The following is a 26978-nucleotide window of genomic DNA, read 5'->3' on the forward strand; positions in this document are numbered from 1 at the left end:
CTTCGTACTTCAAGACCTCATCCTACTGAGCACAAATCTGCTGTTCAGTATGTCCTGATACTCTGAATCACATATTGGCATCCACCTTTCACTAAAACGTTGTAATTTCTGTTCTATTTCCAAAATCCTTTCCATTTGGGGCAATAAAATCTTTTTGTTCATTGCAGATTGCAGCTCTGGGCATAAATAAATATAGAGGTAACTCCCTTACACGTCATGACCAGCATATACATCCCTATATCCAGCCATTTTTTTCCATAGATCTGTTAGGATACCCAACAACTCCACCATTAAGTTCTGTTAATTTTTATCAATACACCTTAACATGGTTCAGTGCCCATGTGTCTGATATTCTCTCCATCAATATAGTTGACCTTGTAAGATTTGTACTTTCTCTGCAATTGCTATGGCCTGGAACTTGTTCTGGTTCATAAAGTGTATTTAGAATACTGGTACTTTTGGAGCTGATTTTTTTTCTCATCCATAAATGGCTTCTTTCATCCTCATTCTATTGAGTTAAAAGGCAAACAAACCAAGTCCTGTACTGCCTAAATGGCATGTTAAATTACAAGTGTTCCCAGCCTCTGTAAATAATTGTTTAGAACAGAAAATGCAGTCCTGTATTATTGATTCAGGAGCTTGGGCCTCTTAAGAATAATATAAAAAACCAAAAGTGAATCAATTGCTTTGGAAAGGAAAAAAAAAGTTACCTCATCATTACAGAACATTTTGACGGAATTGAAAAGGCTGTTTTACAGACTGAGATAAAGTATTCAGTGTAAGGGGGAAAATTTACCACCAGAAAAGCAAATCTCATTTAAGTGAGCATCAAATTTGTGGAGCGAACTAAGCCCCTATTGAAGCTATTGCCTTCCTTCTGCCAGTTGGATAATGGTGTTTAAATTGTGAAAGCAGCTGCCTGGGATCTGTATTTTTAGCATTTTACATGACCTATACATGCCAGTTAATTCAGGCCTTATACCCTGTAGAGACGAGGAAAAGGGTGGACAGAGACTTGCATTAACAAGTACCTCAAAAAGCTTGCATGATCCCACCTGGGTAATGCTTGTAAGGTGACATCACCAAGCTCTAACTCAATGTTTGTAGATAGGTCTGATGCTGCTGTGATATAATACAATATTATAACCACAAGAAGCCAACTAATCAGCATCCACATACAAATGCAAGTGGAGCTTGAATTTGAGTTTCTTATTGAGAAGAGTCAACAAGTATTCTGTGGTAACATGAATTTCAGAATGGAGAGTGTCTTTAATGATCAGAGAAGATTGATTTTTCAATCATTAAGCCATATAACAAGCAACTGACTTTAGATACACTGTCCTGTCTCTAAACAAGTACATTAAATCTAAACAAGTATATTAAAAACAAATCTCTCTATAAGGTTAATAATGCTTTACATATATGAGCCCAACTACTTCATTTACTTTTGAAATTACATTATCAGCATGAGAAACCTATGGGTAAAGATTGAAGAAGAGCTGTATGTTTTGAAGGCAAGCCTCTTTAACACTGTGTATGGATTTTCCATTCTTATAAAGGGTGAACAAATGCAATGATTCTTATTAGACACTATATTGAAAATGAACCATACAACATATGGGTGGAATCAGAGGGAAAATCTTTGAGAGAGCAGAGGAAGGGGTGACATTGTTCAAAAAGAAATGTACTCTTTACCTGACTTACGTAACTATAAACCCTCTGTACAACTCTGTGTGTGTGTGTGTGTGTGTGTGTGTGTGTGTGTGTGTGCGCTGATTCTGGGTCTTGAACTCAGGGCATGAGAGCTGTCCCTTAACTTTTCTGCTCAAGGCTAGCACTCTATCATTTTATCCAAGCTCCACTTCTGTTTCTCTCTCACAGAGAAAGCTAAAGCCACAATATATTCAGTATATTAACTCTAATTTAGAACTATTCATTTAAATCTAGCAAGTAGTTTTTAAATGTCAGATTAGTGTAGTGCATTTGAAACACTAAAATATAATGAAAAATTAAATTTCATAGGTGAATTTGGATTTGTCTATTTGTAGTGATAGAAAGTTAGATATTGATGCACTGATCTAAAACAAAGAAACTAAAGAGAAAGAAGGGAGAGAAAAAGAAATCAGAGAAAGAGAGAGTCTGGGGAGGGAGAGAGTGGCTCTTGAATTCAGGGTATACAGAAGTATGGTTGTCTTTAGCCCCTTCTAAATCTAGGAGTCCATACAATGTGGTCTTGGTTCTTTTCTATGAGCCACCAGCACCCAGCTAGAAGCTCAAGATCCAAGATTTTATTCCAATGCTTTTGCAGATTTCAATTTGTCACAACTCTGTTGTAGCTGTGGCCAACCTATTATGTCACAAGAAATGTTCTCCCAGGTGAGGAGGATGGTGGCTGTCTCTGAGGTGATGAAGATCAGGATGCTTAGAAAGTTTACAAACCCAGGGTGTGAAAGCAGTTCTGGATGCAGTCAGCCACATTGAAAACCAGTTTTAAAGGCCCTATTACTTAAACAAGCTGCCACTGTTAGTGCGATTATGTCCTTTTCAAAAGTGCTGTTGCTCCTCATTTGAAACAAGTGCTTCCTTCAGGGCTAATTAAGCAGATGAATGACGCTTTCCAGGACCACACAGTCAACACACACCATCCACAGCAAAGGCAGAGATGCTGGATATGATGACAGGGAATTGATACTTCCAGAATCATCCACTCTTTTTTTTTATTGTGAAAATACTGTACAGAGGGGTTACAATTACATGGGCAGGATAATGCGTACATTTCTTATCAAGCATTGCAGCCTCCTCCTTTGTTTACCCTTCACATCCCTTCCCAGCCTCCCCCCTACTCCCCCACCCAATCCTCCCCCCTACCCCCCCACCAACGTTGTAAAGCTCATTTTCGTCATGACAACTTGTACTTCTCATTGTTGCAACAGGTCCATCTGTATCCTTAAACGACTTGTTTTTCCCCATCTCCTCCACAACTTATAATGACATCAAATATAGTGAAAGCATGGGTTATACTATGGGGGAGGGACATACAAAGCAACAAAGAGATAATCTTATAAATGCGTTAGAAACAAATTCATGAAATAAAAAAGCATTAAAATACATATCTAAGGGTTCATTTTCCTAACATCACGTTATCTGACCTTTTCCGCTTGACTCATACATATACTAGATATTGCAAATAAGGGAAACCATGGGACCTATGTTTCTTTGGGCCTGGCTTACTTCACTTAATATGATTTTTTCCAAGTTTTTCCATTTCCTTACAAATGGGGCAATGTCATTCTTTCTGATGGAGGCATAGAATTCCATTATGTATATATACCACATTTTCTTGATCCATTCATCTACTGAGGGGCATCTGGGTTGGTTCCATATCTTATCAAGCATTGTAGCCTCCTCCTTTGTTTCCCCTTCCCATCCCATCCCCCCCACCCTCCCAACTCAACCCTCCTCCCCCCACCCACCAAAGTTGTAAAGTTCGTTTTCGACATAAGGATTTGTACATCTCATTGTTGCAATGGGTCCACCTGTATCCTTATTTAAATGACTTGCTTTTCCCCTTCCCCTCCACAAATTATACCGACATCAAATACAGTGAAAGCAGGGGTTATACTGTGGGGGAGAGACATACAAAGCAACAAAGAAATAATCTTATAAATGCGTTAGAGCCGGGCGCTGGTGGCTCATGCCTGTAATCCTAGCTACTCAGGAGGCTGAGATCTGAGGATCGAGGTTCAAAGCCAGCCCAGGCAGGAAAGACTCTGAGACTCCTATCTCCAATAAACCACCAGAAAATCGGAAGTGGCGCTGTAGCTCAAGTGGTAGAGCACTTGCCTTGAGCTGAAGAGCTGAGGGACAGCGCCCAGGCCCAGAGTTCAAGCCCCACGACCGACCAAAAAAATTAAATATATAAAATAAATGCATTAGAAACAAATGCATGAAAGAAAAAATGCATTTGAATACATATCTTAGGGTTCATTTTCCTAACATCACCTTATCTGACCTTTTCTGCTTGACTCAGACATATACTAGATATTGCAAATAAGGGAAGCCATGGGACCTATGTTTCTTTGGGCTTGGCTTACTTCACTTAATATAATTTTTCCAAGTCTTTCCATTTCCTAACAAATGGGGCAATGTCATTCTTTCTGATGGAGGCATAGAATTCCATTGTGTATATATACCATATTTTCTTGATCCATTCATCTAGTGAGGGGCATCTGGGTTGGTTCCATATCTTAGCTATAGTAAATAATGCTGCAATAAACATAGTTGTGCTGGTAGCTTTAGTGTGGTCTTGTTTGTAAACATTTGGGTAACTGCCAACTGAGAAGGAGCTGATAGAAAGAGAAGGATGGAAAATATCTTCCCTATTGGTTCTGTTTCAACATTTTCCTTTCCCTACCCCCAAAAGAAAAAAATAAAGACAAATTGTTAGAGAACAGAGTTTTTTGTTTTTGTTTGGAGGAGGTTACCTTACTTTGCATCCATTTCTAAATTGTCTTGCCAAGTGAGACTTGGACTCTCTGTAAAAATATAGCCTCCTCTTAACAATGTAGTTTGGATGAGATTGATCTTAGTGTAAACTTGAAAACAATCCAAGTATCCTAGGTCCACTATGATGATATTAGGGATGGATACATGACCTGATCAGTGTCAGCAAGCAAATGTACAGAGAGGCTTTCAGTGACACAATCATTGAACAACTAAGTTGCAGTTTAACAAAATGAATACAAGAAAGCTGAAACATGTTTTGTCAGGAGATGCAAAAGCTCTTGGAATGGAGGCAGAGGAAAGCAGAGAGAAAGGATGGGTGAATACAATCAATATTCTATGTATATTGGTGAAAATGGAACAGGCAATGGATGGCTTTGGAGAGATGAAGGAGAATAGTGGAAGAATGCCATTAGATGCAATGTGCTTTGGCTTGCATCATTTAATATAATTCTTTCCATTTCCTAATAAATGGTGTGGTGTCATTCTTTCTGATAGAGGCATAGAATTCCATTGGATATACATATATATGTATATATATATATATATATATATACCAAGAAATGGACCAAGAAAATGTGATATATGTATATATATATGCATATATATACATATATATGCATATATATGTATATATATACATATATGAATGGACCAAGAAAATGTGATGTATGTGTATATATATATATATATACACATACATCACATTTTCTTGGTCCATTCATCTACTGAAGGGCATCTGGGTTGGTTTCATATCTTAGCTATGGTAAATAATGCTGCAATAAATATAGTTGTGCTGATAGCTTTAGTATACCCTTGTTTGTGATCGTTTGGGTAAATGCCCAAAAGTGGGATTGCCAGGTCATAGGGGAGCTCTATGTGGATTCTTTTGAGAAACCTCCATACTGCTTTCCAAAGTGGTTGAACAAGTTTACACTCCCACCAACAATGCAGTAAGGTTCCCTTCTGTCCACATCCCCTCCAGCATCTGTTGTTATTAGAGTTCTTGATTATAGCCGTTCTAACTGGGGTTAGGTATGTTGTTTTGATTTTCATTTCTTTTATGGCTAGAGAGGTTGAGCATTTCTTCATACGTCTATTAGCCATTCTTCTTTCCTCTTCAGGGAAGTCTATCTTTAAATCTTTAGCCCATTTATTAATCGGGCAGTTGTTTCTTTGAGGATTCAATTTTTTGAGTTCCAAGTATATTTTAGATATGAGATCATTGTCTGTCGTATGGCTAATGAAGATCTTCTCCCAGTCTCTGGGCTTTCTGTTGATCTTCCTTGCTATGTCCTTTGCCATGCAGAAGTTCTTATATTAAGTGAAATAAGCCAGACCCAAAGAAACATAGATTTCATGGTTTCCCTTATTTGCAATAACTAGTGTGTGTCTAGGACAGGCAGAAGAGGTCAAAAGCTATGTACATATGACCATATAACCTGATGCTAAGTGAAATGAACCCTAAGATAGGGACACAAGAGATTTTATCTTTCTTGTTTTTTAATGTACTTATAATGTACTATATGTGATATTTTGTTTCTTTGTATGTTCTTCCCCCATGGTACAACCCCTGTTGTCACTGTATTTGATTACAGTGTCCTGAGTCTTGTATATACATTTTTTCTAATTTGGGGAGGGGAAGAGAAATAACACAATGCTGAAATAAGGATACGGGATAACCCATTGTAACATGAGATATACAAGACACTATATTGAAAATGGACTTTACAACTTTGCAGGAGGGTGGGGAGGGAACTGGGGAGGAGGGGAAGAAAGGGATGTTATGGGAAAAAGGCAAAGGAGAGGTTAACAATGCTTGATAGGAAATGGACTCATTACCTTGCTCATGTAACTATAACCCCTCTGTATACAGTATCTTTGTAATAAAAAGAAATATTTAAAAAGATGCATTGTACTCATGACCTGGCATGTTGAATTGAAACCTCTTTGTTCAGCTACTTAAAGATAATAAAAATATTAAAATGCTAAAGAAGTGACTGAGGGTTCTGGAAAAAGAAAGCCTACTTCTTAGTAGGAACAGTAAGAACATTACACTTGAAATGCCCAATACAGCCCCAGGGCTGACTAGAGCATCTTTTGACTATAAAGTGAGAGTGCATCTGTGAATGAAGGAGCAGAAGAAAAATGTTAGATGTAAAGACAGAAAAGAAAGAAAGAAAGTTAGGTCACAAGCCTTGTTCTGGCTTCAGAGAGCCTGGACTTATTTTCTCCTATTCCTGTACTAATCTGTTCCGTGAGCTAGTAATGCCCTTTCCTGATGGAGATAGTTTAGAGGAATTTAAAAGGATAAGAAGAATCCTTATGTGGTTAAACTAAAGCATCTGAAAAAAGAAAGTCTGAGTAAGAAAGTGAAAAAGTAACTTAATCAGCCAAATAATTTTATCATTGATGTATTGATGGGATGATAAACTGTTCTGAGTTTTTCTAGATGGATTAGGGACAAATGTGAAGAATGATTTCTTCACTTGTGAGATAAAGAAGAATTTTCTATATATTTCACCAAGTTAAAAAGATCAATCTTATCTTTAAAAAATTAAATTTTTGTAGAAAAATAGTTAATGATATAGAGAAAAGTATTAAAACTGGAAAAATATATACAACAGTATGTTGGATGAAGAATTAGTGCTACAAATGCATTTAATATATAAATTGTGTTTACAATTGTTTACAAATTAGTACTTAAAAGAGATTCTACAGTAGGTTATGGGTGTTTAGGCATAGAAAATGAACAGAAAACTAGAGAAGAAGAAAGAGGAGAAAGACAAAGAGCAGAAATAATATACATATACAAACACACACACATACATACACAAACTCACATAATGACCTTTGCCTCTAGCTAGCTCTGAGACTGTGGACTTTTCAATCTCTTCTTTATTTAAACAGGGACAATGCTGTTTGATCTCATTTTTTGCACATTCAAACTGAAAGTAGATCATAGGAAACAGTTTATAACAGTGAGAGAGTACATGAAGCAAATGTGCTACAAATTTGTTGACATGCTCTCTATTACTTTCACATTCATTTTGCTTCTGGAAGAGGAAGGGGAAAAAGTCTATTACTCATAAATTAGTACACATAACTTGAAAATTCTGTTATTACTTACATCACTATATACTCATTAGGGTCTATGAACTCCATGACCAAATTAATGGAACTATAATTGAAGCAGTAAGTTCAATATGAAAATTATTGATACATTGTTACAGAGACTCATGGCTAAAGCCAAGGAGGAAAAATATTATAACTATCAGAGTTAAAAAAATTATCTATTAGCAGTTGTACAAGGGATTTCAATTCAATGTACCAGTTTATGAGTACAGTGTGTCTTGATCTTATTCTAAATAAGGTAGTATTTTAAATGCCTTTCAAGTACTACCTTATTATCTTCACAATGATCCAGTGAGAACATTAAAAAGCCTATTTTTTCATTTCCTTAAAAATGGGGCAGTGTCATTCTTTCTGATGGAAACATAGAATTCCAGTGTGTGTGTGTGTGTGTGTGTGTGTGTGTGTGTGTGTGTGTGTGTGTGTGTGTGTGTGTGTGTATTCTTGATCCATTCATCAACTGAGGGGCATCTGGGTTGGTTCCATATCTTAACTATGGTGAATAATGCTACTATAAACATAGTTGTGCTGGTAGCTTTAGTATGGCCTTGTTTGTGATCATTTAGGTAAATGCCATTTAGATGAATTTAGGTAAATGCTGGATCATAGGGCAACTCTGTGTGGTCTTTCCAGAGTGCTTTCCAGTGTGGTTGAACAAGTTTACACTCCCACTAACAGTGAATGAAGCAAGCCAGATCCAAAGAAACATAGGCCTCATGGTTTCCCTTATTTGCAATAATTAGTGTAAGTCTAACATAATCTTAGCAGATGAGCAGAGTAACTCAATAGCTATGTACATATGACCATATGACACTAAGCAAAATGAACTCCAAGGCATGGACCCAAGAGGTTTTTCTTTGTTGTTATAGTTTTTAATATCCCCATTGTCACTGTATTTGATTTTAGTACTCTGGTATCGCAGATATGTTTATTGGAATTAGGGAAGGGAAGGGAAACAACAGAATAGTGAGACAAAAGACAAGGGGGAACCAAAGTAACAGCGATACTCACAAGACAAGATGTTGGAAATGATCTGCACAACATTCAGGGGGTGGAGGGAGGGAAAGTAGGAGACAAATGAGGGAAGAAGTAACAAATTTGACAAGAAATATGCTTACTCCCCTACTTATATAACTGTAACCCCTCTCTACATCACTTTGGCAATAAAAATGATTAAAAACAAAAAAAATATATTTAGAAAAAAAGATGAGTGCCTCCAGAGATTGTTTTGCTGAGCTAATGCAGAGCACAGCCAGAATATGCCAAGAGATTCACAAGCTTTATATATTATGACATTTCCATACGTGTATTTTATATACTTTGATTATATTTGCCCTTTCAATTTTTATTGCTCTGTCTCCTCTCTGTTTTTCCCTTCCACTCATCATCACTTACTTTCTTGTCCTTCCCAGACTCACAATTTCATATGTAAGAGAAAATATGTGGCACTTGGCTTGGTTAGTCTGGTTTACTTAACATGATGATCTCTGGTTTCATCCATTCCCTCATAAGCATTGTAATTAAATTAGTCTTTATAACTGGATAAAATTCTATTGTGAATATACACCACATGTGTATATTATTCATGAATACCTGGCTAATTCTATAACCAGACAAGTATGAATAACGCACAAATACACACTTTTGTGCAGGGATCTACATAATAAGCTCACTTTAATTTATTTGGGGATATACCCAGAAGTTGTATACCTGGATCATACAAAACTTATATTTAAATTTTTTGTGGAACCTCCATTTTGATTTCCATGTGATTGGAGTAACTTACATTTCTATCATCAGTATAAATATTTTCCTACATTCTTTCCAGAGTTTGTTATGTTTTCTTTTCTTGATGAAAATTTCAACTTGGAGGTGTTGGATTATTACCCCTGAGAACATGCTTATGCATTTAACTTTCATGTTAGAGCTAGAAAGTCATTCTGATTCTTTAAAAAAATATTAAAATACTGTAGCATGAAGATCAAATAAGCATCAATCAAATTTTTTTAATTTAATTTTAAACATGAACCAGTGTCTGAATGCCCATTCCAGAATGAATGCTGAACAAATATCTGAGAAACCAGTGAGTACTAGACATTGTGTTTAGTGTTAGAAATGTTTTTAAATGAGCTCAGGATTTCTGTCCAAAACATCATATTATATCTTTCTTTTCTCAGCTCATAACTCATACTGCTTAGCTGTAATTACTCAGCTATAAGGATTGATGAAATGATTGTAAATCACCTTATTAACTTATCTCAGAACTTTGAACTTTAGCATTCTTAGGTTCATGTCTTAATGAACTTGCTATGTGGTTTTTCTGCAGTTCCCCCCCGTTCCCCCACATTGGAATGGGGATAGTACATTATTTTACCCCAGTGCAATGAAGATGGGGATACTTTTTAAAGGCATCTATCACAGTGCTTGAAATTCAGTGTACTCTCACCAAATGAGTAGTTTCCTAACATTAATGAGACTGATTTCAAAGAAAGGTTAGACAAATGGGATTGCATGAAGTTGCAGAGCTTCTGCATGGCAAAGGACATAGCTAACAAGACAATAGAAAGCCCATGGATTGGGAGATCTTCACTACCCATACAACGGTCAAGAGTCTCATATCTAAAATATACTTGGAACTCAAAAAATTGAATCCCCCAACAACAAATCCTCAAAGAAACAACTGCCCAATAAATTAGTGGGCTAAAGACTTAAAGAGAAACTTCTCTGAAGAGGAAATAGACATATGAAGAGGCCAATAGACATATGAAGAAATGCTCAACCTCCCTAGCTATAAAAGAAATGCAAATCAAAACAACATTGAGTTTCCACCTCACCCCAGTTAGAATGGCTATAATCAAGAACTCTAATAACCACAGATGCTGGAGGGGATGTGGCCAGAAGGGAACCTTACTGTATTGTTGGTGGGAGTGTAAACTTGTCAAACCACTTTGGAAGGCAGCATGGAGGTTTCTCAAAAGACTCCACATAGAGCTCCCCTATGACCCAGTAATCCCACTTTTGGGCAGTTACCCAAATGATCACAAACAAGGGTATACTAAAGTTACCAGCAAGACTATGTTTATTGCAGCATTATTTACCATAGCTAAGATATGGAACCAATCCTGATACCCCTCAGTAGATGAGGATCAAAAAGATGTGGTGCATGTGTGTGTGTGTGTGTGTGTGTGTGTGTGTGTATGTATATATCCAATGGAATTCTATGCCTGCATCAGAAAGAATGGCATTGCCCCATTTGTTAGGAAATGAAAAGACTTGGGAAAAAATTATATTAAGTGAAGTAAGCCAGACCCAAAGAAACATAAGTCTCATGGTTTCCCTTATTTGCAATAACTAGTATATGTCTGGGACAAGCAGAAAAGATCAAAAGCTATGAACATATGACCGGTTTTGATGATGTTACGGGAAATAAACTCCAAGTGTTTTTAACTTTATTGCTATTTTCCTAGTAATTATAATGTACCACATGATTTTTTTTGTTTCTTTGTATGTTCCTCCCCCACGGTATAACCCCTGTTTTCACTGTATTTGATGATGGTGCCCTGCATCTTGTATATACAATTATCTAACTTGGGGAGGGAAAGGGAAAAAACAAAATGTTTAAATAGGGATACAGGTCGACCCATTGTAACAATGAGATGTACAAGACACTATGTTGAAAAATGAACTTTAGTGTTTAGGCAGGGAGAGGAAAGGGGGGAGAGGGGGAGTGTAGTGTGGAGGTAGGAGGGAAGGGATGGTAGGGGTAAAACAAAGGAGGAGGTAACAATGCTTGATAGGAAATGTACTCATTACCTTGCTCATGTACCTTGCTCTGCACAGTATTTTTACAATAAAATACGTATTTATAAAAATCAGATAAAAAGACCTGGCCTCATTTGGGTTCATATAAAGTTAAAATAGGGCTGGGCACCTTTGGCTCAGGCCTGTAATCCTAGCTACTCAGGAGGCTGATCTGAGGATCACATTTCAAAGACAGCCTGTACAGGAACATCCATGAGGTCTCTTATCTGCAGAAAACCAATCCCCCACCCCCCAAAAAAGAAAAGTTACAATAGGGTGCATATATGCTAATCAATCAATGAAGGGAAAGATAATGGTTTTTAGTGTGAAGATACTGGGAATACTTTAAAGAATTTTAGTTTTCAGAACATTGCCATAACTTAGGGCAACATGTTTAAGTGAGATTCATCATACAGTTTGCAAATGCATGGAAACCCTCCTATCTGGGGTTAGAATGCCCGTGGATGACTTCTTCATTTCAGGGAAAAGTCACTAGCTGCAATAGCCACAGTTGAAACATTTGCAGATCTTGAGATTCTAAAAGATTTTTCAGGTCCATGATAGCCCAAATTACATACATTTTGATTTTCATATCAAATCCTTTGACAACCCATCTGGTTCCCAAAAGATTTCGAGGATAGAACAGTATCACACACATCTCTCCCTAAATGAAAATACCATCTATTATTAGATCAACATGACATTGTGAGCATTAGCATATTTCAAATACACACCAATTAACATAATGCTTAGAAAACCATCTTTCCATGATGCACAAGGCTTTCTGTCCACCCTTCTTATTTATTACTGCTGTTGAAGGCATAAGCACCTCATCAGAACAGACCAAATGTGCCACTTCCATGTGATTACCAAGCTTATGGAATCCTTAGTGTGGACTTTAGTTTTGGCTAATAAAAGCCACTGAACACTATGCTCCTGTATAGTTTTAAGAAGACACTTTGTTTGCTACCATCCATTTTATTCTTTGCTTTTACTGTTTGTTTGCACTATTTTGTAAACCCTATAAACTTCTGGCTAGGCCTGTAGGAAAAAAAAAATGTGTATTTTTATCTTATTTTAATGTATGTTTTTTATATATGATCTTGAAATAAATCTTTTAAGCATTTTGATTAAATCATCTGGTCTTTCCCTTTCAGATCATTCTCATAGATTGGAATGATTTCCAGAAATATTAGTTAACACTCCTGGGGTAGAACATCTGAGACAGAGTGAACGTTGCACTTACTGGGGAGAGCAGCCTGTGAAAGGAAAAATAAAAAAAATAAAATTTGGGAGACCAATCAGACCACAATAATGGTCCTATAACCATGGTCCTCTAACAATGCTGTGTGTGTTTAAGCAAAGATTGCCTGTTAGAAGAACCCTGTGTTAGCATAAATGGCTGAGCCCATAAACAGTTCCATGGTATTAGCTACATATGGCTGAAAAACTGAGGCACATCCAAAGGTTATAACAGTTGGAGACTCAGCCTACCAGGGTCTCAGCTATGGGCAGTGAGCCCTTCCTGATGTGGGGTCTGAATGCAAATTTTATATTTGTCAAGTGGCTGCCAATATCTTAGTGCAAAGCAATAACAACAGCACTTATTCCTTGAAGTAGATGTTAGTAAAATATAAGGAAATACAAGAAAACATTTGACTCTTTCTTCTTAAATACCCTTATTGCTACAAAATCCTATCTGCCTTCTTATGCAGTGCTGGGGAAATGACTTTCATTGCCCGTGGCAGCTTGCTAATCTTTGAGAAGTACCTTCTAGCATGGGCCAAAACATTGAATTTTAATGTTTGACTTCAACTCTAAAAGCCAATTTGTGGTAAAAAAAAAAAAAAAAGGGTACTTCTCACTCTTCTGAATGAAATGACTGATAAATTATTTACTAGTTTACTGAAAATTTTCTCTGATGTTACATACATATAATACCTGGGACACTGCTTCCATTGGTCAAGCATTTTAGGGAAGTAGCCATAGTTCAGCCAGTGAAGAAGTTCTTACATGGTAGAATTGAATGATATGTGTGTGTGTGTGTGTGTGTGTGTGTGTGTGTGTGTATCACATACAGAAGATAAATGTCTCTATATGTTCCTGTGACACATTCTGATTTCCCCAAGTACATCTTCCTTAAGTAAGAAGTGCGTTATAAAAAAAAAAAAAAGAAGTGCGTTATATGTGTGCTTGTTACTTGTCAGGTTGCAATGTGAGCACAGCATTGTGACTTCAGGTTGCATTTAACATTCTCCAGTCACATTGTTTGATTTATGGATCCTTCCTATAATAATTTATGAGACAATGGGATGACTTACCAACTCCTCCTCTATAATTTGCAATTCTGTATTAAGATGCATAAAATCATCGCTTTAAAAATAGTTTTCAAAACTCAAAGCTGTTGCTTCCAAGGCATCCTTTCATCTTCTGTAGATTGTTAAGGTTTTTTGGTTTTTTGTTTTTTACTAAGAGCTTTGGAAACAGTATGTATTCCCATTGAAAAGCCCTTGTCTACCTAAAAGACTCCTTTATCTGTAAAATACTGGAGTTTGACTAGGGGATCTTTATGTCTCATTTAGGTCTGGGACTGTGTGCTGGGGAAAATGACTTTGTTAGCCTAAAGTCTACTAAGCTAGACTCATCTGCCCTCCCCACAACTGACAAAACAACCAGACTCCAAAAGGGAGAGACAACTCTTATCTCCAAGGGCCTCAGGAGAATTTTGACAATGTGACTTCCATAAAGGAATCTGGGAATACAAGTGATGGGTGTGTAGTGCATCCTTTACTACAACAAGCATTTTACCTTTCTTCCGCTTAAAATGCCTCCTGAGGCCAGCATCCGTGGCCTTGCTTTTTACATGGGATCCACAGAGAAGAAGCAGTGTGGCTCTGTTACTAGGCTTTTAGAGGTTGGATAGGCATCAATGTGGATTCTATCTGTTTCTACTGCTCTCCGTAACCATGCTAGTCTATCTTGTCTTTTTATTGCTTGATTCACTCAGAACTTAGGTATTAATTACCCTTTTTTCCCCTTAAACCAGGATTGATCAAAGAAAGGATGAGGACTATGTGGGGAAAAGTTTGGTTTAGGAATAAGGATGTTATCTCTGCTGCTACGAACATGATACTTCGTCATTGCATATGGACTCTCTTGTGATTGAGGTATCACAAAGATATTACTTAGTTCTTGTTTTCCTTTTCCTCTTCATGCTTTATAGTCCACATTAACCCTTAGAGATATTTCCCTTTTTGCATTCATTGGAATAGTTCATAAATGCAGCATATTGAGTATGTCCTGAGAGTGAAGCGCTCTTATCTACACAGCTGTGAAAACAAGCTCCTTTTCCTGGGGTGGGAAGATATGAAAAAAGTAAATAATTTTATAAAATGATTATAAATATCAAAGACTTTTATAAGGAAATTAAATAGTTATAATAGAGAACAGTTGAGTGTTGACTAATTTAGAAAGGAACTTCCTTCTAAATGGGAGAAACCTGAATAATTATTGCATAATAATTCTTATTTTAATTAGGTCTGAAGAAGAAGGCATGAACTAGTATGCAATGATCCCTTAACTTTATTTCCTTTACTCACTCATTTATTTCACTGAAAAGCATGTATCAAATTCCAAATTTTGTCCTAGGAACTACGCTAGGGAGTAAGCACTTAGATGTTAATTCATTTTGACAACAAATATTTGTTGAATGCCTTCTAATTACTTTATTCTAAACATTATGACAACCTGTAAAGGAAACACAGATCATGACTGATGATGGCTAGAGATATGATTTTGATCATGTTCATTTGCAATGTTTATTAGGTATTCAAATGTTGAGTAAGCCAGGTATATGTGCTGATCTAGAATTTGTGTGAGAGGAATGGTCAGAAAAATCTCAATTTTGGGGTCATCCAGATAGTATAGTATCAGACCAGGTCAGGTCATGGGAAATGAAGGTACAGGTGAAGAGAATCAGAGATTGACTACAAGGACACTTCAAGGTTATGAAGTTAGTAAAAGAGAGAAACCAGAGTTTGAAAGACAAGTGACTAAGGAAAATCAAGTGAGTCTTGTTCTTGACTGTACTGATGAAGACACTTTCATCAAGTGGATAGAATAGCCAAGTGTAAAATACTGTTACTGAGTCAAGAGGACTGAGATTGCACTGTAAAATTGCAACACAAAAGTCAGGGGTGACCTTGATACAAGCAATTTCAACAAAGCTTATTTGGGGTACTTCTAAGAGAAAACAAGACGAGTAATCAGTGACAATGAGTGCAGACATGTTTCCGGAAGAAATTTTAGAAGACAGTAAAGAAATGGAATGGAAACTGACAAAAGAAATTAAGTATAAAAAAGTTGGTTAAATCGGAATAATATTATAAGCATCTTTGCAGATCAATGAGAATAATGCAATGGAAAGTGAAGCTATTGCTGTGGGTCAGTCTCTGCAAAGCTGTTCTTAAGAGCACATGAAAGGATGGAGAATTAAATATGTAAATGGACAGAGTGCATTTGCAAAGAAGCATGGATAATTTGTTCTATGGTTAGAGATAGGGAGTCAAGGTATTTGTTTTCTGATGCAAAGTTTAGTTTCTTGCTATGATTTCAAATAAATAATTCAATGTCTTTGAGTCTCAATGTCTTCATTTGTGAAGTAAGACTAATAATATTTATCTCTAGGTTCAGTAATAATGATTAAATATAATATTATACCTGAAATATTAGCCTGATACCTACTTTACCCACTAATGTTGTCCAAAATTGACCTCAGTAGGAGCCTAAAAGGATTAGCATCTTAAATAGCATATGCCACCTGGATGTTAGTCAGAGAATTTGCTTCATCCCAAGGAGGAAACCCTGAGTTAATAGCATGAAATTAAGGTAAGATTAGCTTAATCATCAAGAAGTACATTTATCAAAGATTGGCTATATTTGTCATCTGGCTTTTGTCCAAGAAGAGCTCACTAAAATTTTGTAGCTGTAATCTTTTGCATGCACCTGTTGAAAACCACAGCTTAGAGCAACAGTGATCCACTAGTATAGGAAGAAACAAATGTCAGTGCTCACTCTCTTGTCCCAGACTAAATGTTTCAGGCATGTGAGATATCACCCTGATTAAAGTGTCAAATGGCTCCTAATCACATTGAAATGAAATGTGACCAGAACGCAGCAAAATGGGACATCCCTGTCACCGTTTGTCTTTCTCCCATAATGATAATGTCTGTGTGCTATATTCTGGATAATATGAATGTCTATTCCCATTGTGGGGACAGGGAGATGACTTGCATTTGACAGATCTCATTATGCTAAAAATCATCCACTCTAAAATTAACATAGGCTCTTATTAAAAGTGATTATGCCACGCTTGCTCAGTGCTTGAGATTTTTACTTTTCTCTCTTTCTTTTTTATAAATATCTTTTAAACGTGATTATAATACAGGGATTCAGTCACAGACATAACCAGTGTGAATCTGCTAAAATATTTATCCAGATATTTGCTAGCACATGGCAATAATTACATTGGAAGAGTCAACATTGAAACCATAGCTCAGTATCTGGTTCTTTAGGAAGAAACATTTTTTTCCCCTCTAACTTTGAGCCAGGAAAGTGGAAATAGAAAGTTTACATTACTCAGCAGATCATTTCAACTATCCAGAATATACTTAGCATACAGTATGGAACAAATAAGCTTTATGGGGTGAAGTTAACAATTCTCTGGTATACATCATTTATTAAAGATCATAGGAGAATCAGTAAGTCTTAAAAACAAACAAAACAGCAATACAATTTGCCATGTCCAGTGGCTCATGCCTGTAATCCTAGCTACTCAGGAGGCTGAGATCTGAGGATTGCGGTTCGAAGCCAGCCGGGGCAGGAAAGTCCGTGAAACTCTTATCTCCAAAACACCACTAGAAAACCGGAAGTGACGCTGTGACTCAAGCAGTAGAGAGTTCTCCTTGAGCTGAATTGCTGAGGGACAGCTCCCAGGCCCAGAGTTCAAGCCCCAGGACCAACCAAAAAAACAAAACAAAACAACAACAACACTTACTTATTGGGCAGTTGTTTCTTTGAGGATTTGTTGTTGGGTGGTTTAATTTTTTGAGTTCCAAGTATATTTTAGATATGAGACCCTTGTCCGTTGTATGGCTAGTAAAGATCTTCTCCCAGTCCGTGGGCTTTCTATTGATCTTGCTAGCTATGTCATTTGCCCTGCAGAAGCTCTGCAACCTTATACAATCCCATTTGTCCAGCCTTTCTTTGATTTGTTGTGTTTCCGGGTCTCTATTCAGAAAATTTCGGCCTGAGCCAAGGAGACCCAGGGTTTCTCCTATTCCATCCTGTAATGTTTTCAGAGTGTCTGCTTTGAGTTCAAGGTCTTTGATCCATTTGGAGTTGATTCTGGTGCAGGGTGATATATAAGGATCTAAGTGGGCGAAAGACTTAAAGAGAAGCTTCTCTGAAGAAGAAAGAAGGATGGCCAATAGACACATGAAGAAATGTTCAACATCCCTAGCCATAAAAGAAATGCAAATCAAAACAACATTGAGATATCACCTCACTCCAGTTAGAACAGCAAAAATCAAGAACTCTAACAACAACAGATGCTGGAGGGGATGTGGACAGAAAGGAACCTTACTTCATTGTTGGTGGGAATGTAAACTTGTTCAACCACTTTGGAAAGCAGTATGGAGGTTCCTCAAAAGACTCCACATAGAGCTCCCCAATGACCCAGCAATCCCACTTTTGGGCATTTACCCAAATGATCACAAACAAGGCCACACTAAAGCTACCAGCACAACTATGTTTATTGCAGCATTATTTACCATAGCTAAGACATGGAACCAACCCAGATGCCCCTCAGTAGATGAATGGATCAAGATGATGTGGTATATATACACAATGGAATTCTATGCCTCCATCAGAAAGAATGACATTTCCCCATTTGTTAGGAAATGGAAAGGCTTGGAAAAAATTATATTAAGTGAAGTAAGCCAGGCCCAAAGAAACATAGGTCCCATGGTTTCCCTTATTTGCAATATCTAGTATAGGTATGAGTCAAGCGGAAAAAGTCAGATAATGTGATGTTAGGAAAACGAAACCTCAAATATGTATTTTAATGTTTTTGTTTCTTTCATGCATGTGTTTCTAACGCATTTATAAGATTATTTCTTTGTTGCTTTGTATGTCCCTCCCCCACAGTGTAACCCCCGCTTTCACTATATTTGATGTCAGTATAACATGTGGAGGAGATGGGGACAAACAAGTCGTTTAAGGATTCAGGTGTACCTGTTGCAACAATGAGAAGTACAAAAAGTCATGTCAAAACCAGCTTTACAATGTCGGTGGGGGGGGGGGGAGGGGGGTATGATTGGGTGGGAGGGAGTGGGGAGGCTGGGAAGGGAGGTGAAGGGTAAACAAAGGAGGAGGCTGCAATGCTTGGTAAGAAATGTATGCATTATCCTGCCCATGTAATTGTAACCCCTCTGTACAGTATGTTCTCAAATAAAATAAAATAAAATTTAAAAAAAAAAAAACAACAACAACAACAACAAAAAAGCAAGAAGTGGGGTGGGGCCAAGAGGAGAGGGGTTGAAGAGTGAAGATTGCAAAGGAAAAGGGGGATTGGGAAGAGTGTAGTCTAGCTGCTTTGATGTCACAAAGTTCAGAAATAAAAGTAGCCCAAACTTGTAAATAGAGGAATACAATATCCAATAGAAATAATGCTATATGCGGTGAAGAAAGAATGGGGGAAAAGATGATGGAAATATTGTGACCAAAATTTAGTAATTGTTAAAATTTTAAGAGGAGCTAGAATGGATAAGCATTTGGAGAAAATGGATGCTGAATTTATTTATTTGTTAAAAACATAGTGCCTAGAGGCAGGGCTAAGCATTTGCTTTCAGTAAGCAAGTTGAGTGAAAGCTGGATGCCTTGATTAAAAAAAAAAAAAATATATATATATATATATATAGTAAAGATGATGTACAGAGGGGTTACAGTTACATGAGTCAGGTAAGGAGTGATTCTACCTTTTGAATAGTGTCAAACCCTCCCTCATTTCTCCCAGGTTTTCCCTCCCAACTTCAAGCCATAATACTGGCAGTTAAAACATAGTAATAATAAATTAAAATAAATTAAAAATAATAGAGCTGATAACAGCAGCTCATACATGTAATCCTAGCTACTCAGGAGACTGAAAACTGGAGGACCTTGGTTCAAAATCTACCCTGGCAAAAAAAAGAAGTCTGAGAATTAACCATCTCCAATTGACCAGCAAAAAGCTGAGCTGGAGTCATAGCTCCCGTGGTAGAATGACAGAGTGATGAGATATGAGCAAGAAAGCCAAGGAACGGGCTGGGAAGGTGGCTCAGTGGTAGAGCGCTTGCCTTGCATGCTCAAGGCCCTGGGTTCGATTCCTCAGCACCACATAAGCAAAAAGGAAAAGCCGGAAGTGGCGCTATGGCTCAAGTGGTAGAGCGCTAGCCTTGAGCTGAAGAGCTGAGGGACAGCGCCCAGGCCCAGAGTTCAGGCCCCACGACCGGACCCAAAAAAAAAAAAAAAAAAAGAAAGCCAAGGAAGCTTGAGGCTCTTGATTTCAAACCTTAGTGCCAGCAGAAAAGAAAAGGAAAGAAAAGAAAAGAAGAAAAAGAGGAAGAGAAACAAATTATACTTACATTTTACTCAGATAAAGTGGTGAGGAATTTTAATGTCTAAACTGTAGTGATGTTTGAAAATCATTCTCAAAGTAAAGATGGCAAACAGGTTTCAACCCATATTTTAACACTATTTTACTGTCAGTGTTTGACTAGAATGCTTTCTGGAATCAAAGCTTCAGGGTGTAGCAATGAAATAATTATTCTGTTATAAAAACAGCTAAATATAGTTGACCCTTGACATAGATTTTATTTTGTGAAAATAGTCTTACTTTTGCATTATTATTATTATTATTGTTGTTGTTATTTAAGTCACCCTTCTACTTCTCAAATGTATATGCTTTCAATTGCCCTGGAATTCAGGCCCATTCTAGGCAATGTGATGTTGATTAATTCCTATTTACTTGAATTGGTGTCTTCCATTTACCTTTTAAGGGAGGCAAACAAATTCTATTAGTTCATATTTCCTTTGAGAAAATCAGAGACCTTATTTCTCTGTGTTAGAAAATATATTGTTGAGATTGCTCCTTAAGTAGCAAATATTTATGAATTGGACGATTTGGCATTGTTAAATGGCTAGTTGTGGAGTACTGAGCAGAATGGTAATTGTAGAAGGATGGCTGAATAAGATGTCTCTGCTAAAATAAAACAGCAAGAGAGATACTTGAGTTAAATTCCAGTTTGGGGACAAATAGTGGACCCAAAGGAAAGGAGAAAGAACAATGTTGACCCTTTGATTTTATGATATAGATAAATGATATGTAAATTGTGTATGTAAATTATAAACAGACATAGTCTATACGTCTCATTCTTATTTAAAGCCACTGAGCCCAGATGGCCCAGGTGTTGTAAGACATTACTATATTCTTTTTCTTCTCAAAGCACTTTGTGTGTGTGTATGCGCAAGCGCACGTGTGCATGCATGTATGTATATATGCGTATGACTATAGTTTGAACTCAGGGCCTCACATCTTGTGCAACTTTCTTGCTCATGCCTGTCACTCTACCATTTAAGCCATGCATCCAGCCGGGCATTTTGCTAGGTCATTGAAGATGGTCATGTAGGCTTTTCTTCTTAGCTGACTTCAAACTCCAATTCTCTAGGTCTTAGTCTCCTGAATACCTAGAATTACAGGTGTGAACCACTGCTTTCTAGCTCTGAATGTATATTTTAGCTCCTTTGAGTGACTCAAACTTAAGAGTATACCTCCTATTAAAACACCAATTGTTTTTTGTAGAACTCAAGGGGAAGATATTTCACCATGTAAAAATTAATTTCTTCTTTGACTATATAATGTAGCTTTCAACTCCAGAGAAGAGATTCTGCCATTCATCTGTATATGCTGCCTCACAGTTCTACTACTGACCTGCACTTTGCAATGCTGTGGTTACTACATGTGTATATTTGTATACTTGACAAAGTCCTGCCTTACTAAGTAAGTAGCATGTGAGATGGTATTTGCTTTCTGTTTAAGCTGTAAAGAGTGGGTTGGCTGGTTAAGACTTCATTACCTTTACTTCCATGTTTTAAATTTCTCATGGTTAAATTGTTCAGATGAATAGTAAAATTGAATTATTGGGAAATAGCCTTAATAAAATTTCTGAAAGATAGAAAATAATGCATAATAAGGAAGAGGATATTTCAAACAGAAAGTATCAAGTGTACCTGTATTCAGGTCAGCCTCTGTGATCATCAAATAAGCAAAGAAACAAAAAAAAAGAGAAAAGAAAGGAAGAAAAGTAAAACGTCCACCGAATGATATTTGACAAAAGTGGGAGGGGAGAGGAGAGGAAGAGGAATTGAGTGGAGAAATTGAATTTGTTCATAATACACAATATGCATGTGTGGAAATGTCACATGAAGACTTCTCAAATTATGATGGACATTACCTTACCTAAATGTAAATTTGAAAGGAGCAAACCCTATAGTATTTTTTTAGAATATATTTAGTTGGTAATCTAAAGAACCTTGTTCTCTATTTTAATTTTAACAAATAATTGTATGTCATTTAGTAGCAGATTATAACCTCATGAATTTTAGGCTTTATTTACTTGTTTATTAATTGTTTATTTACTTTATTTTTATTTATTTGTGACAATAGTAGAGGTCTTGCACTCTTGCTTACTTTTTCACTCAAGGCTGGCACTTTACCACTTGAATTATAGCACCACTTTAGGTTATTTTTGCTGGATAATGAGTCTTTTGTGCCAGGCTGCTTTGGAACTATGATCCTCAGATTTCAGCCTCCTGAGTAGCTAGGATTAAAAATGTGAGCCATCAGTACCTGGCTAGGTTTATTTTTTAAACATGTACTTGTATTTAACTATTTTATAATTGATCTTTCCTTCTAAAGGACTTTTGCATAAATATTTCACACAATTTATGTTTACCTATGGTCTGGGAAGGTGGCTTAGTGGTAGAGTGCTTGCCTAGAATGCAGGAAGCCCTGAGTTTGATTACTCAGTACCACATAAACAGAAAAAGTTGGGAGTGGTGCTGTGGCTCAAGTGCTAGCCTTGAACAAAAGAACAAAAGAAACTCAGGACAGTGCCTAGTCCTTGAGTTCAAGCATTAGGACTGGCAAAAAAATAAATAAATAAAAAATAACTATTGATAAATTACTATTTCTGAAAATATTTTAACTGACTATAATATCCCCAAACAGCTAATAATCAATATTATGCTTGGGCTTCACAGTCTTCTTTGAGGAAAGCCTGGTTTTTGTTTTAGTTTTAGTTTTTACTTTTCTATTTCTAACCCTACTTACAGCCCTTAGTAATTTTGTGAGACTTTCATGATAGCAGAATAATGTATTATTTTCTAAAATTATCTTCAAGTAGTTGTCTTAAAGGACTTCAGTTCAACATGTCAGTTTATGAGGATAATGTCACCACCACGTCCATCTTTCTCTTTGATTCCTCCCAATACCACCCATCCCTCATGTTTCCTGTTTCTGTTTAGACATATGTAAACTGAATATCAATGACTGGATTAATCCAGTCTTCCTCTTTTTGTTCATCTGTTCTCCCTCCCCTTGATCTTCTAACCTCATATATTTTAGCTTCCTGGCATTTATTTTGTTAAATTATGAGAGATTTACACAATTGTAAGCCTCCCCTGAATATACCATGTTTAGACATCATATTTGATACATATACATATTATCCTGCATGTGTTTTTATATATCTTGAAATTTTAGATCTAACTTCCGTATATGATCAAACACACACCCTTTGACTCTCTGAGCCTTACTTTACTTGACAAAACGTTTCCAGATCCACTTCCTTGCAAATAACCTAATACTATATTATTTTTAAATAAATGTTTAACTCATTCTATAATCTAAAATAATTTTTTTATTCAAAGAATCTTAAAAAGGCAGGTATTCCTCAGGCCACTTGTAATTCAACCCTTCATGCACACTGACAAATTTTAAATTAATTAACAGTAAAATATATTCCATTGCATACTATTTTCTGTTTCCTGTATACACCTATATCATCTTACAAATTCCCCTACAATATCTAAAGTAGCCAGAATCTACCCCAACATCTTCCTTAATTACTCATGTTTTTATCATTTGAACTATGAGTATGAAGAAAACTTTCAACTCCATCTGCTAAAAGATAGTGTCTGCTGCTCAAGGAAAAGATATAAATAATACATAGTAAGTGCAGACTGATGCTATCTCTGATGTCTCTAGCCACTAAGTGGCAATAACTCATACAAACATCCTTGCAGTTACTCCACATATAGCTTATGACATATAGATTTATTTGAGGTTTTTTGTTTTGATTTATAGGTTGGCAATCTACCATACACACAAGTGTAACTGATATTTTCAGTCTTTACTGTTTGCTGCACAGGCAATTTTTTAAAATGCTTTGGAAAAGACTTTATCTTTCTTCTTTCTTGTGTTCCTATAGTCTGACATTATTCCTAATCAATAACACAATAATGAAAGACAAAGTCATCATTCCTCCTCTTTGGTAAAGCTCAAATTGCTTCACTTTGTCTAGAAAGTTAGCAGAGTGGTTACCTAAGTTCTTGCTGCTTTTGCTACTGTGAAAACTTGAAGCATAATAAAGGGTTGATATATGTCTTTAATACTAAAAATCAAGTAATCTGGGACTTCTATGGATCTCTATGGATGCTGATTCACTGTGTAGGATCCATAAGAAAGCCAATGCACGGTGTTAGACAAGTAGCAAGACTTGTTTCTATCTCTCTGTATAGAGTGGGCTTTTGGGGCCTGTAGAATCATTTGGCACATGACAGGACAGCACAGACAAGTATGTTTCTTGTATGCATCTCATTGGCTTCTCACTGGCTTCCTTCTGCCATCTGCCTGTATTAGCAAATTTTGTATGTTCTTTGATGATGTTATAAATATCCAAGAGGCTCTTGGCAGATGAGATAGTCCCCACCCTTATGGCTAATAGTCTAGCGGATTGTGGAAGGAATGTTTACATTTTCTCATTCTTATCTATCCCTTAGATTTTGTACACACCACTCCAGGCATACCAGAATGTGTTTCATGTTATAGACATACATCATATGTTCTCTACTTTTGAAGTTTTTCACAATATCCTTCTTAATATACACTGTCATTTTTAGTTTTAACAAAAAATATTTCTTACTCATCAAATCACCAGATTTAAATATCCGACACTATGCTCCTTCTCCACAAGCTAGTGGTTCAGTAATGAATCTTAGTAAACAATGTATAAAGAAATATACATTTCCTCAAATCATTCACTTATTTTCTGTTTTCAGTCACCATTCTGAAGTTGTAGTAAAATCTAGTTTAGGTCAGTTTAATCTTTTCCCTTGATGATGGTTTCCTTATCATATGATCATTATCATAAAATAAAGCTTAGTTTTTCATAATAACCATAGGGGATAAAATTAGAATCAACTGTAGTTTACATTTGAGAAATACAAGTTATGGAGAGCTTGACAACTTTTATTTTGTTAGGCCAGTAATCCACTCTGGACTCAGAGACTACATTTAATTTAATTTGTCTATCTATCTATCTATCTATTATCAAAACATTAATGTGGCAGAATTGTGTGTATATGATACTATGCCAGTTATTCACCATGCTATTCAGTCCAAGGTGCTCATCTCCATAAAAATGTCTGTTGCAATCTTCTAAATGCTTACTTTAGGTTCAGCACCAATTGTTGTGCCATTCTAGGCCACCCAGAGAGAAGTTGAATCAGTATCACAATAAAGCAAGTGTGAATCACTGGGAATACACAGTTATTCCTATCTAGAAGTAATGAAGAGTCTTGTTTTCTCTATGAGAGGTAGTTGAGGTCTACTTAGAAAGCACATAATTTTTCCTGGGCCTAATATAGCTAATGAGAAGTAGATCACAGAATTTCATTCTCTGGAACACAGAGATATTTTCTTGTTTAAGATCTCTTGTACCTCTTCTCTTTTTTCTTACATCAAATAAATCATTTTCTGTTTGTCAGGAGACCTTGTTCTTTCTAATGACAACTTCTTTTGAATCCTTTTCTTTTGCCTCCCTTGGGCATGGCTATTTGACACTCAAAAGGCAGGACAATCTCCCTTGTTTTCTGTTCTCTGGAGTCGTGTCCTCTCCTTGTTATCATCCCTTGATGCTTTGTGGCTTTGGTCTATGCTGACCCTTTGTTGGAGGATGATCTCTCCTTGCTCTAGGTGACATTTAGTGTGTTGGAGTGAGAAAACAATATGCCGATATGTTGCTATATCCGGTATTATTCTATCCTGTGTGATTATACAGTCTGGATTTTAGGGAGAGCTACAGAGAAGTTATAACACAAACAGGAGCAGAGGTGTCCAGATTGCAGTGCAAGGTACTGCAGAGCACATAATATTGTTAAAGAAGGAAAACAATGGCACCTGGAGAGGAAGGTTTTCATTGTTGTAATAAGTTAAAGGGGATTAAGTAATTCAGTTTTCATTACCCTTCTTGTGTGGGGCTAAAATGTTATATTTTGGAGAATCCAAATGTTTAGTTTAATAATGCTCTTAATTATCCCTGTGTCCTCACAGTTATTGATATATTCTGGGTACATGATTTCTCCTTTCTTCTTTTCTTTTGCTGTTGCTTTTCCTGAGTCATTTTCCACAGAATGAAGTAAATCTTAAAGTCATTTTTCACGAAGCCCATCACTTTGTCAATGCTATAGAGGTCGATAATAAAGTAGTCTGAAACTGTGGCATTGTGCTGATACATAGACTCGACCATTGCTTCCTTGTCTGGATTCGTCACTCTGAGTGAGCCCTGAGCAATGAGATTCATTATCTTTATTCTTTTGACATTAACTGAAGAAAAATCCAAGTCAGACACTGTTTCTTAGTCAGTCATTGTCAAGTGGTGTTATTATCACTAAACACTTCTTTATTACTACTTTTACTGGAAAAACTCAAGGAGATTTTGATTCTAATTCACATCTGACACATCCTGCTTAGAGTGATTTTCAAAACTACCTCTCTAGTCATATAGACCCCACACCTGGACAAAAGTGTGCTAGGTCCTATCTCCTTAAAGGCTCAGTATTTTTTTCTATGAAAATAAATATATGAATCAGTTCCATTTTGATTTAGAGACCATAAAAGAACAGCGTCTTATGAAGTCAGCACTAAAAGATGGGAGAAATGCTGGAATTAGAGCGAGTTCCCACCAACATAGGATTCTTTATGTTTGTAAAGACATGGATAGCTCTCATATCTACGTCATATCTCATTTCTTATATCTCATGTCAAAATGTGAATTTACTCTCTGTCGGAGATCTACATTGCACTGTAACTTTATTGCAGATGGAGTAGAATTAGGAAGTTCTCTAGTGGGCAAGGAGTTGCAAATATTAAAAAAAGGTTCCTG

This window comes from Dipodomys spectabilis, unplaced genomic scaffold, assembly GCF_019054845.1.
Source record: "Dipodomys spectabilis isolate Male_0828 unplaced genomic scaffold, ASM1905484v1 ptg000147l, whole genome shotgun sequence".
In the NCBI taxonomy this organism is placed as follows: domain Eukaryota; kingdom Metazoa; phylum Chordata; class Mammalia; order Rodentia; family Heteromyidae; genus Dipodomys; species Dipodomys spectabilis.